Source organism: Astatotilapia calliptera, chromosome 15 (genome assembly GCF_964374335.1).
Source record: "Astatotilapia calliptera chromosome 15, fAstCal68.1, whole genome shotgun sequence".
NCBI lineage: Eukaryota > Metazoa > Chordata > Actinopteri > Cichliformes > Cichlidae > Astatotilapia > Astatotilapia calliptera.
In genome coordinates, this window is record NC_137436.1 from 30,502,001 (window position 1) to 30,516,144 (window position 14,144).

At 42.2% G+C, this 14,144-nt stretch overlaps 1 protein-coding gene and 1 long non-coding RNA gene across 2 annotated transcripts in view; both read right to left on the reverse strand.

The window, feature by feature from the left end:
* Positions 1 to 14,144, reverse strand: part of cdk19 (cyclin dependent kinase 19) — a 75,753-nt gene that overhangs the window by 37,000 nt on the left and 24,609 nt on the right. The gene's annotated exons all lie outside the window — the stretch shown is intronic.
* Positions 2,131 to 2,563, reverse strand: LOC145420542 (uncharacterized). Its single transcript, XR_013901865.1, has 2 exons — positions 2,452 to 2,563; positions 2,131 to 2,256 (listed from the first exon to the last, which is right to left on the reverse strand). It is a non-coding gene; the product is annotated as an uncharacterized LOC145420542 (long non-coding RNA).

Sequence of the window (14,144 nt, forward strand, 5' to 3'; positions counted from 1 at the left end):
TGTGAAACTGGGTGTGGGTCCCAATCAGCCAGAGTTTCGGGTGAGTTCATTGTGAAATCTGGTCCCACCTTATCATGCGAATTCCTGAGATCAGATGGCCCAGGATGTGAGTGGACGTTAAGGCGTCTGGGGAGGGATCTCAAAACTGGATTATAGATGGCAGAGAGTTGGTGTCGTAAACCACCGCCTCTGTTCAAAGATGGTCGCTCACAGTGGACATAGATGGCTTCTTTCACTCCTCTTTCAAACCATCTGTCCTCTCTGTCCAAAATGTGAACATTGGCATCCTCGAAAGAGTGTCCTTTATCCTTAATATGCAGACTTTAAGAACGCCCATTTAGGATAGCCGCATGTTTTAAGTGCGGCTATCAAAACGTGCACAACACAGAAGAGCCACCTCCACAGGACAAGACTCAGCAGTTCATCTGCATCTTAAGGATAAAGGACACTCTTTCGAGGATTCCAATGTTCACATTTTGGACAGAGAGGACAGATGGTTTGAAAGAGGAGTGAAAGAAGCCATCTATGTCCACTGTGAGCGACCATCTTTGAACAGAGGCGGTGGTTTACGACACCAACTCTCTGCCATCTATAATCCAGTTTTGAGATCCCTTCCCAGACGCCTTAAAGCCCACTCACATCCTGGGCCATCTGATCTCAGGAATTCGCATGATAAGGTGGGGCCAGGTTTTACAATGAACTCACCTGAAACTCTGTCTGATTAGGACCCACACCCAGTTTCACACCTTGGCTCAGGCGATTGGAGGATCATCAGGGGGTCCTTTTGTCCCTCTGTGGGGGGATACTCCCACTAGGTTTATATCTGGGACTCTCCACCATTTGACCTTAGAACTGAAGAAGCTTCTCGGATGAGAGGTGAAACGTCTTCAAGTAATTTAAAGAAGTCCAGATGCTTTTCTTTGCAAGTCTTAGTTTTACTCGATCTCAGTGCAGAATTTGATACAGTTGACCACAACATATTACTCGACTGGAGAACTGGGCAGGTCTTTCAGGAACTGTACTAAACTGGTTCAAAACATACTTAGAAAACAGGAAATACTTTGTATCAATAGGTAACTTCACATCTGAGCAGACAAGTATCGCATGAGGAGTTCCCCAAGGTTCCATCTTGGGACCCCTTCTGTTTAACATTTACATGCTCCAACTGGCACAGATTATAAAGAACAACAAAATAAACTATCATAGCATAACTATGCAGATGACACACAAATATATATCACAATGTCACCAGGAGACCGAGGCCCTGTACAGGCTCTTGATAAATGCATTGAGGAAATTAATGACTGGTTGTGCCACAGTTTTCTCCAGCTAAACAAAAACAAAACTGAAGTAATAGTCTTTGGTGCCAAAGAAAAACAATTACAGGTCACGAGAGCACTTCAATCTATACACCTAAAAACCACAAACCAGGCGAGAAATTTGGGTGTAGTGATGGATGCAGACCTAAACGTAGAAAAACACATTAAGACAATAACAAAATCGGCTTACTATCACCTCAAGAATATATCACGGATAAAAGATCTGATGTCTCAACAGGACCTGGAAAAACTAGTCTATGAATTCATCTTTAGCAGGCTTGACTACTGTAACAGCATCTTTACAGGTCTACCTAAAAAAATCAGTCAGACAGCTGCAGCTCATTCAGAACTCTGCTGCTCGAGTCCTCACTAAGACCAAAAAAGTGGACCACATCAGTCCAGCTCTGAGGGCTTTACACTGGCTGCCTGTCCGTCAGAGGATAGACTTTAAAGTTCTGATGCTGGTCCATAAAGCTCTGAATGGTTTAGGACCAAAATACATCAGTGACCTCCTGACCCAGTATGAACCTCCCAGATCCCTCAGGTCATCTGGATCCGGTCTTTTATCAGATCCCACAGTCAGAACCAGACACGGAGAAGCTGCATTCAGCTTTTATGCTCCTTATATCTGGAACAAACTCCCAGAAAGCCTCAGATCACCTGAAACACTCAGTTTATTTAAATCCAGGTTGAAGACTCACCTGTTCTCAGCTGCATTTGAATAAAACACCAAATCCACACTTTTAAGCTTAAATTTCAAAACTTACATTTTAACTACTGATTTTATCTACTGTTCTGATTTTATCTACTGTTTTTTTAATCAATTTTAAATCATGCTTTTTATTTGTTTTTGTTTTTAATGTCTCTGTGAAGCACTTTGAATCACCTTGTTGTTGAATTGTGCTATATAAATAAACTTTCCTTGCCTTGCCTAAACCTATCCCTAACCTAATTGTAACCCTAACTGTAACTGTAACTAAAACCGCATTTTGAGTATCAAAAATGCCTTCAAACTGGGAACTGGGATTTTGGTCCCCATAAGGGCTGTTTGTCTAGTATAGTAAACTTCTAATTTCTGGTACCCACAAAGATATTAATACACATAAATAAACTTTCCTTGCCTTGCCTAAACCTATCCCCAGTGTTGGGTAAGTTACTTTAAAATAGTAACTTAGTTACATTACTAGTTACTTCTCTCAAAAGTAACTCAGTTACTTCAAGTTACTCGTTACTTTCAAAGTAACTAGTTACTAGGGAAAGTAACTTTGGTTTTACTCAGAATTCTCTTGTTAATGTGTTTCTTCCATAACTTTGCCAGTCTTCTAGCTTGCTTACTTGCCACAAGTGCACTGTGCCACCTACCAATAGAAAGGAAAAGATAATGTGCATATTTCCACGAGAAGAAATCCCACGCCTGGACCGTCATTGACTGCTGCCATGATTCTAGCCTACGTCACAGAGTCATGTGCGCCTTTTACATCCAACACAAAAACTGCAGTCGTGGTGCTTTCGATTGTACTCAGAACTTGGAAATTCTGCCTTCTGAATAGGAAGATGTAGGTAACACCAGACTGCAGATGAGCTGCATACAGAGCTGGACTGGGACAGAAAATTGGCCCGGACATTTTGACTAGAGACTGGCCCACCATCATAGGAAAAATCATAAAGCCTTTGAATGAAAATAAACACTGTTGTGACAGTGATGTTCACTGTCTTGATGGTATATATCCATCAATCTATCAATCGTTTGTTGTAAGATTCAGATAATTATTTTTTAAAAGCTATACATTTTAAATGAGAATAAGAAAGAAAAATATTTCTTTGTGCCCCCTTTTCCCTGTTAATGCCCTGGCAACACTTTGCTAGATCCGCCCCTGCACAGTTACCAGCTGTCAGCTACCTAAAAAAGGATCCTGGGGTTATTTGTCTCTCAGAAACAGTTCATAACTTCCCTTCAACTCATTCATGTCACCTAAAAGGTAAACCTGTTTCTCCATCACCTGTTCAGCTCTGATGATCCAGTAAGGACATCTCCTGGTTTCATCTTCATGTTTCCCTCTCACCACATATCCAAACCGACATCCTGACCAGCAGCTTTTTTACAGCTGTGGCTCCAGCAAACATCAGCTGATACTAGAATTTAATATTAAATAAATTCTAACAATAGCTGATCAAGCTTAAACGTGCTGCTGTTGTTTAGCGCGACATCCGCTGGTTTCCTCTTTCTGGCGCAAAGTGAGCGATAAACAAACAAGAGAGCCGATCAGCTGATCATTGATCAGTTTTCATGATTGAAGTAGAAACGGGAGAGGGAGGGGGAGAATGAAAGAAGAAGAGGCAGCTGTGCAGCAAAGACACAGAATAACTCCAGCTTTGTGCCTTTTTCATTGTAGCTGAATTACGGGACAAACTGTTCCTTTTCACCTCAATACGAAACGCGTAATATTTTCTCTGAATACCAGACGGGACGGTTGGCAACTCTAATAACTTATGAACAAAATAAAGTGCAACATCATTAACTTCATAGCACCACCCAGCTGTATAGAAACTCCGTCATGCTAGCTAGCACGCAGTACGGAAAAAGTCAGAATAACGAAAATAAACTGCACCTAAACCTGGTTCATATCTGACCCAGAGAGACTGCAGGTCATAACTTCTTACCTGAAGTTCAGTTCACACTTGGACCGGTGGCCGCCTCGGGTCTCTTTTCCTTCTGCGTCCCTTTTCCTTCATCCACCTGCTGGCCTCCACCACTTGCTAATGTTACTGAATCTGTGGAAACTCGGCGATGCCACCACACGAAGTAACGAGTAACGACCCTATCTAAATCCCAGTAACGACTAACGCGTTCCTGATTTTGGCATAATAACTAGTTACCGTGCTCGTTACCACAATAATAACGTAGTTACTGTAACGCGTTACTTAATAACGCGTTAGTCCCAACACTGCCTATCCCTAACCTAATTATAACCCTAACTGTAACTAAAACCGCATTTTGAGTATCAAAAATGCCTTCAAACTGGGAACTGGGATTTTGGTCCCCATAAGGGCTGTTGGTCTAGTATAGTAAACTTCCAATTTCTGGTACCCACAAAGATATTAATACACACACACACAAAGTGAGAGAAGTCATATTAGAGCTGGGCGATATGAGATTTTTTCATATCACGATATGTTTTTTTCATTTCAGGCGATAACGATATCTATCACGATATAAGCCAAATAACTATATTTGTAAGATTTAAATGTGCTGTTGCTCACAAGTAAAATGTGAAATAATCAGCAGCTTGTTTTTATTTAAATATTTATTTCCCATAATAAGTTCAACAGGGTAGATGTACTTAAGGAACATGAGACTTTTTCAGATAAATAAAGGCAAATATTGCAAACTACACAAAAGACAGCCGCTAAAGCGTTTAAGTTTCAAAATAGAACAAACGAAACAGACTAAATTGTCAATTCCACTTAGAAACAAAGTATTAATTCTAAAAATAAATCTTAGTTTGTTTTACAGAAGAACAGACAAAACTGACTAACTTTTGTCAATATCAAATAAACTGAGAACTAAAAGGAAATTCTCAATCTCTCCTTGTTGTATAGCTGAGCTTTTCAAACAGTTTTAACAGTTACTTTAGTCTGACAAAAGCCGAATGACGAATTAGCGCTTCCAGTCAGAGACTGAGGCTATGTCCACACGTACACGGGTATTTTTGAAAACGGAGATTTACCGTTTTCGTTTTAAAAAAATAATCCCGTCCACACATAAAGGCAGAAATGAAGGAAAACGGTGCTATGAACATGCCAAAGCAGCAGGTGGCGCTAGATTCCTAACCGTGCAGAAATATTGGCCAATCAGAAGTCTAGAAGCCTCGGTGGGAAAAAGTAAACAAAGCTGGGGCATAGAAGCAGAACCGAGTCGTATGTGTGGACCGACAGTAACTGTGTGTATATGTAAGCATTTAAACACTGCAGAGAGTAGAATTAACAGTAACAATATTGTAGAAATTCATTTCACCGAAACAATAACGTGGCGCACAGTGTGACGCATGCACCAGTTCATTGTATTTCCAGACTTGCTTTCGGCACAATTTACAGTGCACGCTACTCTGTTTTTTGTCAGACTTGAAATAGCCAAAATACCTTCACACTACGGAACTTCTATGGCTCTTCCGTTCGACAATCTCTCCGGCATTGGAACCATCATCTGTTTTCTCTTCGGTCACGCTCGGTTGATTTTTCTAGTCGGCACACTCGTTTCCTCCATTACCCGCTGGCTGCTTCCCAAACAAACACACGTGCGGCTTGGCACTTGTGCTGTACGTAACAAGTCACGCGACGTGAAGCTGCGGCTGTGATTGGTTCGGCTCTGCGCTACTTAATTTGGATCGGCCGACCTTTTTTTTTTTTTTTTTTTTTTTTTTTAAGAGGACAAGAGCAGCGAGGTCTATCGCGATAGCTTAATTTCTCTATCGAGTAAAAGTTATATCGCGATAGATATCGTTATCGTTCTATCGCCCAGCTCTAAGTCATATAGAGCCCAACGGATTTTTGGGGGGTTCCTTTTTGTTAATGAATTTATTTTCTGGTCTATATAAGCTAAAAAAAAAATTATTTTATCCAAATTGACGGCTTCAAGTGTCTTCTTTAACTCAACAAACTGAAATAAGTAAGGTTTCGATTTATGTATGCCATGAAGCAAATCATGGATTACAGCACACACAGCTAACTACCTAAATCAACCACAGAAGTATTCACATGATCGAAAATGGATAATAAGATTCTACCCAGTAAATACACATCAGATCAATTAGAATATTTCTCACTATACCCTCAAGGTAGGCAAGAATTGCTCTATCTCAGAAAACGGCAGAGAGGGGTACAATACTGGAATTGTATCCAGGCTATTTGGTTTTGCCTCATATGGGGAAATGAGGTTTGTGTTTAATAACAGCCTTAATCCACATGCTATAATGGGGCATTGTGATAGTAAGCTTGGGCTTAGGGCTTGAATCCCCCCATGCACTAAAGCACCACTTTAAACCACCACTTAGGCTGCGTGCTGAACGAGGCAGACCCAGTACGACTTTGTGATCACTGACTCTATGCGAGACCACGGTTAAACACAAAGTCCATAGCTGACACAGATTAGAGACTATGGGCTAACCCCTGTATTATTTAATAACCCACTCCCATAGGTTAACTCCTGATGATTTTGATATGTTAACTGACAGCTGGGACAGACTCCAGCCCAGACGTGGAGAGGTTGGAGCATGAAGCAATGGCTTCATGGTAACTTGTTAACTAGTTAATTTAAACAATTATTTAGCAAAAGTTGTACAAACACAAAAAATACCCCCCAAAAGTTTCCTCCACAAAGGAAAAAAAAAACATGACAGAAGCCACATTTGCTAAAATAAGTCACAAAATACACATTATCCTATTTACATTCAACATATCAGCACTTAAGTGAGGTTCAGGCTTAGCTTACACTTTAGACACATTGTAAACAAACACAGCATCAAATGGACGTGTGCTGTCCATTTGATGCTGCTAAAATCTGCAGGCCATGCATCCTTGGCCAAGATGCTAAACTCTGATTGCTCCCAATTCATTCATCGTGTAAGTCTGTGTGAATGTGTGTATGAATAAGACTTGTTATTTAAAGCGTTTTGAGTGCTCAAAGAACCAGAAAAACACCGCTAGCAAGTAAACATACATGTAAACAATGCAGATTAGCAAACAGCACAAGCTATACTTTTATAAATGTTTGGCAAGGAAGAAAATGTCCCCAGTGTGTTTGTAAAGCCCCAGGGATACAAACATGTTCTCGTGAGTAACCAGGGATGTACACACAAAAAATTTGTCACATGTTTGCCCCACAATAAACCTGGTTGGTAAAAGAAGATTTATGGATTCATGTTGATTGACACTGTCACCTCAAGAAGGTTCCTGGTTTGAATCTCCTGGTAGTCTAACTTCACAATTCACAAAGGGAAACTGGTTCTTGAGTGTCACAGGTCACAAAACATTGTTCTGCTCATCTGCTGTAGGTAAGAATATACTGCCAATATCTGAGTAAAGGAAGTGGTTGACGGTGTAAAATTTACCAGTCCAAACACCATGGCCACCCTTCATTGACCCACTATCAAAGGCAACATGAAGTAACAACCATTTCTCTACTTGGCTTCACATGACAGGAACAAAACAGCACGAGATGCACTGGTGTATGTACAAAATATGGTTATCTCTCGTGTAAATAAAGAGTTTTTCACAGGGAGCTTCACTTTGCAACCTGCTGACAAAATAACACAGAGTCCTGGGAAAACACTAACACAGGTCACAATCACGCACGTCTATAATCCTGGGAGAAATCCAGAGGTCCTCTGGGAAAAAAACTTTAAATTGCAGAAAATCTTGTGACCAGGCCATTTAGGCCACACGTGCTGGGATGGTGGGCTCGCCCTAAATCGTCACCACATTGAACAGCTTTCTGCTGCAAAAACCTGCTGATTTTAAACTCACTGAGTATCTGAATAAAAGCTGAACTACAAACTTTTGCCCACATTTCACTACATAAATTGATCATTATGTGTAAAGTAAATGGGAAAAAGAGGGATAAGATAAGATAAGATAAGATAACCTTTATTAGTCCCACACGTGGGAAATTTGTTTTGTCACAGCAGGAAGTGGACAGTGCAAAAGTTATGAGGCAAAAATTAGAATACAATAAGAATAAATACAGTACACAACTGTACAGAATAGAATAAAATAAAATACTATATACAGTAGAATAAAATAAAATAAATATACAATAAGATAAAAATAGAATACAAATACAAATACTATATACAACTGAGTAAAAATACAACGATGACAGAAAGGATTATTGCACTTAGTATTATTGCATATGTATGGATGTGTGTGCTTGATCAGTTAAAGTCTTTATTATGGAGTCTGACAGCAGTGGGGAGGAAAGACCTGCGAAATCTCTCCGTCCCACACCGTGGGTGCCACAGTCTCCCACTGAAGGAGCTGCTCAGTGCTGTCACAGTCTGCTGCATGGGGTGGGAGATGTTGTCCATCAGGGATGACAGCTTAGCCGCCGTTCTCCTGTCACTCACCACCTCCACTGGGTCCAGAGGGCATCCTAGAACAGAGCTGGCCCTTCGGATCACCCTGTTCAGTCTCTTCCTGTCCCCAGCAGAGATGCTGCCGCCCCAGCAGACCACGCCATAAAAGATAGCAGAAGCCACAACAGAGTCATAGAATTTCTTCAGGAGTGGGCCCTCCACTCCAAACGACCTGAGTCTCCGCAGCAGGTACAGCCTGCTCTGCCCTTTCCTGTAGAGGGCGTCTGAGTTATGAGTCCAGTCCAGTCTATTGTTCAGATGAACACCAAGGTACCTGTAGCTGTCCACAGCCTCAATGTCCATACCTTGGATGTTCAGTGGTTGCAGTGGAGAATGCTTGTGCCTGCGGAAGTCTACCACCAGTTCCTTGGTTTTACTGGCGTTGATCTGGAGGTAGTTCAGCTGGCACCAGTCCACAAAGTCTTGGGTCAGACCTCTGTACTCCTTGTCGTCCCCATCAGTGATGAGGCCGACTATTGCAGAGTCATCAGAGAACTTCTGCAGGAAGCACTGGGTGGAATTGTGGGAGAAGTCTGCAGTGTAGATGGTGAAGAGGAACGGAGCCAGAACCGTTCCCTGTGGGGCCCCCGTACTGCAGACGACCCTGTCCGACACACAGCCCTGAGTCCTCACATACTGTGGTCGGTCGGTGAGGTAGTCCAGGATCCAGGTAGTGAGGTGATGGTCCACTCCAGAGTTCACCAGCTTGTCCTTTAGAACCGAGGGAAGAATGGTGTTGAAGGCACTGGAGAAATCAAAGAACATGATTCTCACAGTGCTTCCAGCGGTCTCCAGGTGAGCGAGGGAACGATGTAGGAGGTGAATCAGAATCAGAATCAGAATGGGTTTATTGCCAGATGTTGAGGTTTACAACATTAGGAAATTGCTGCGGTGCTTCAGTGCAGACAATAAGAATTAAAGTGCTATGTAGAAAGAAAGATATGTGCATGAGATATACATGAGATATATACATGAGAATAAGAATTATGAGTGCTACGTAGAATGACGGCATCATCCGCTCCAATGCCAGGCTGGTAGGCAAACTGAAGTGGGTCCAGTGATGAGCTTATTAGGCGCCGAAGCTGAGCCAGGACCAACCGCTCCAGGGTCTTCATCAGGTGGGATGTCAGAGCCACCGGCCTGTAGCTGTTGAGGTCCTTGGGGCGTGAAGTCTTTGGCACTGGTACAACACAGGAGGTTTTCCAGAGCTGTGGGACTCTTCCCAACCTCAGGCTCAGGTTGAAGAGGTGCTCCATCACCCCACACAGTTGGTCCGCGCAGGACCTGACGACCCTCGAGCTGATGCCATCTGGACCCGCTGCCTTCTTGCCATTAATCCTCCTCAGTTCCCTCCTAACCTGGGTGGTTGAGAGAGACAGGCTGGAGCCTTGTGTTGAGTGTGTATTGGATGCTGTTGTTGGGGGTGGGGGGGAGTGAGCAGGGTGAATAGAGGAGGTGTGAAGTGTCTGAGGTGGAACAGCAGCAGTGGGGGTGGGTGAGTCTGCAGCCGATGTTGCAGACTGCCTCATGGCTGAGTCAAATCTGTTGAAGAAATGATTCAGTTCATTTGCCCATCTCACATCCCTCCCAGGCAGAGAGTTCTGCTGTTTGTGGCCCGAGATGGTTCTGAGGCCTCTCCAGACTTCACCAACGTTGTTTTGTTGAAGCTGGTTCTCCATCTTCTGCCTGTAGCTCTCCTTCCCATTCCTTATCAGTCCCCTCAGCTCTCTCTGCACCCTTTTCAACTCCTCTTTGTCTCTGGATTTGAAGGCCCTCCTCTTCTGCTTGAGGACGGTTTTAATTTCTGGGGTAATCCAAGGTTTGTTGTTGGAGAAACACCGTACAGTCCTGGTAGGTACAGTGTTATCCACACAGAATACACAGAACCAAAGATCTGACTGTTTGGCCTTCAAAGTGAAATAGGTCAAAGAAAAAAAAGCAAAACCCACTCAGTGGTTTCTAAATATGTGAAGCTAAACCAGATTTAGTCCACTTCGAACAAGCTCACCCGAGAACCAACTGGGTGCACGTCATTGAGCATCACATGACATTTTGAATTTCCATCTATTCTGCATCTGACGTCTAAGACAGGACATCTACCATTGTCAGCAGTGGGTTAGAATGAAACCATTGCTTTGTTTCTAGTGCAGCTGTTATTCAGTATCTGGGATCACATTTCTGTAAACCACTCATAGCTCTGTTCCAAGAAATCAACTTTTAGTTTCACATTTTACCTAAAAATGTGGTTGCATGATGGTGGCATGAGTGGTACTGCTGCCTCACAGTAAGAAGGTTTCTGGTTTGAATGTGGAACTGGTACTGTGCAGCTACACAGCACCAAGAAGTGCTTGTTACGGGTGACTGGTGACTGGTATTTGTACTTGGTAGGGAGCTGGAATGTTTGAATTCCTACTGCTAAACATTATTATGACTAATACTGACTGACACATTCTTTCGAAAGACTAAACTAGAATTAATCTGATAGATTTCACCTGACCTCGATGGTCTGTTTTGGCTACATCTCAGACTTCACATTAGCATCTCAAAGTGCATAACACTGACAGAAGGTTTGGCGAGCAACAAAAGGCCACAAGAAAAGCAGTTGTGCCCTGGATCTTGCTGCTTGTGAGGACTGAATAACAACTTTTCTTGTGTGGCTGGTAGGCAATAGATCCACTTCAGGCTGCTTCGTGCCTGCCACTGGTTAGAGACAAACACTGCAACTCTGTCTACGGGGGGTGATGGGCCGGGCCTTCTCCCTCCACAAAGAACAAAAGTGGCGGCTACAGGCTGAGCCAGACGGCAGCAGAGCAGCAGCCATTTGGTGTTCTTACAGTATAAATACTACTGACTAGAGAGTAGGATGCAGCTGCACCTATAACTAATGATGCATCACATCAGAAGAATATTTCCTTACCACAACAACAGCTGTCCCTGTGCATGTATGCTCTGTGCTTTACCAGGTTTTATTTCTTTAGATGAATCTTAATCATGAAAGAAAAGCCACCCCTTTCGAGGACAGCAGGACACCAGCACTCATTTTGCCCCTAGCAACCATCAGCTACCAACACCCTGTACAAATACAACTAAAGTATGTTCCTGTTTGCACAGCGATTGCCAGGACTGGCCGACGTGGGCCAGAAAACACACAAGCCCGTCTCATCGATAAGGCAGTCAGAGATTATAAAAGCCCATAATATTATATTTCTACCCTTCAGCCACTTTATTACTGTGGAATGTTCTTGGAGTAGATCATTATTACTGCGTGAACGATTGCACACTTATCTAAACATGAAGGAAGGCTAACGAAAACAAAATAACATCCTTCAGTTATATTATCTGGCGTCTGTGTGCCCACAAGTGCTGCTATGCCAGAAGGGAATGTTTATGAGGGCAGGACATTTAGCTAAACAAAAGCCATTGTGACCCAACAGGGGAAACAGCTCGTTTTATGGAAATAATAAAATCCAGGAACAATGTTTCAATTCATGAAGGTCAAACATAATGAAGGGAACAGATGTGAAACAGCAGGTGGGTGAAAATAAATAAGCCATGACAGATTTTGGCGCACTTTGATAAAAATTGGAACAAAAAAAGAAATTATTTCATATTTTAACAGAACCATACTTGGCCGTTACTTATTCAGTTTTTGCCATGTTTTGCTCATCCACCAACAACTGTTCACTGGCTACTTACTTTGTAAGTATTTGGTAATAGACTACAAAGAAACTCAGTCATAACATCCTAATATAAAAAGACTGTCAGAGCTGTTTACACCTCCCCATTTCTCCAGTTCCTAAGATAATGACTATGAGAACAGATTATAATTAAAAGACAATCTGGCTAAGTGAACACAAATCATCTTATTTGCTGAGATGCTATTATCTGTCAACAAGAGAAAACATAACACATTTGACTCAACAAATAAAATTTAATATCAGAAGTGTATCCTGTGCTGGATTCATTTGGGGGTTCCTAAAGTTTACGCACAGCTTCCTGACCATACTTAAAGTGCCAACAGACTCGGCCAACCAATGATGCTGTACCACACTGCCCAGATCTATCATGTTTTTGGCTTTCTTTGTCACCTGTGACAAGAAGGCTTTCCACAGAGAGCCCTTAGTAATGTCACAGAGAGGTGACATACCATACCATAATCAGAACTTCATTTACCCAGTAGATTTAACACCCTTTGTTTTTGTTTTTTTAACTTGGCCTTTTCAGCTTTATTTGATAGGGACAGTAGAGACTGACAGGAAACCAGGGGGAAGACATGCAGCAAAAGGCCGCGAGTCGATTCAAACCCAGGCCAGCCGACCATAAACCAATGCGGCATATGGTCACCTGGTCATCCCACTGAGCTAAACCAGTGCCCTGTAATACCCATTGTTAATAGAATAGGCTAGTTCGGCGCCCAGCGTGAGCTAATGATTCTATAGCCTTCACATGTGATCCTTTAAGGTGAAAAACTTGAAGAGCGCAGGGCAAGCTAGCGAGACAGAAGTTAAGCTCTCCTTGCAACATGGACCTTCCCCACCCTCATTCAGATCTGGTGTTTGGAATTATTTTGGTTTTCATGTGACGTATGACCCTGAAGGTAAGCGCGTCATGGACTAAAGTAAAACAGTATGTTGGATGTGCCATGCAATGCTCAATTACATGGGTGGGAACTAGTGTGTTAGCGCAGTTAGCTCGTTAACGTGTTGGCCGTCTAGCCCCATGCACGGGGCGATCGGCGGTAGCTCGTTAACGGAGATTTGCCGTGTTGTGGCGTTAAGGTCATTTCAACGAGATTAACCTGAAAGCACTAGTGGGAACACAACGAATATGACTGCACATTTACACCGACATCATCCTAGTACAAAGACAAGTGGAAGCAGAAAAAAAACAAGCAAGCATGCTACTAACTTTAGCCGAGTCATTTAGACAGCTTTTAAGATAAGATAAGATAAGATAACCTTTATTAGTCCCACACGTGGGAAATTTGTTTTGTCACAGCAGGAAGTGGACAGTGCAAAAGTTATGAGGCAAAAATTAGAATACAATAAGAATAAATACAGTACACAACTGTACAGAATAGAATAAAATAAAATACTATATACAGTAGAATAAAATAAAATAAATATACAATAAGATAAAAATAGAATACAAATACAAATACTATATACAACTGAGTAAAAATACAACGATGACAGAAAGGATTATTGCACATGATTCTCCTTATATGTTTAATATGCTGCTGAGAATATAGCCCAGAAGAAGCGGATAGTATAGCTTTTATTTTGGAAAGAGACATTTCTCTGTAATAAACTCTCTTTTCCAAAGATGAGTGATTCCTCAATCAGATACAGGGCTCGCAATATCGCTAGCCCAACGTCCCGGGGCTAGCGATTTTTTCAGTCGGGCTACCAAAATCTATCTCTGCCCTGCCCGTCGGGCTATTGTAGGAAGGAAAAATATATGTCAATGCTTTTGCATTCTTTCGGAAATGTAGCTGGGTAATTATGTCATTGGCATCGGTGAGCCACTGTCAATATGTGACATATTGAAATCGCGTTTGAATTTGCGCTTGTTTTTTTGCTTTCACTTTGCAATCGCGCGAACTGTGTATAGAGAGCGACAGCACTGATCTGTGAGTGATGATAATTTGCGCACCAATTCCTCTGACATCGTCTTATTAATTGTTAGCTTACTA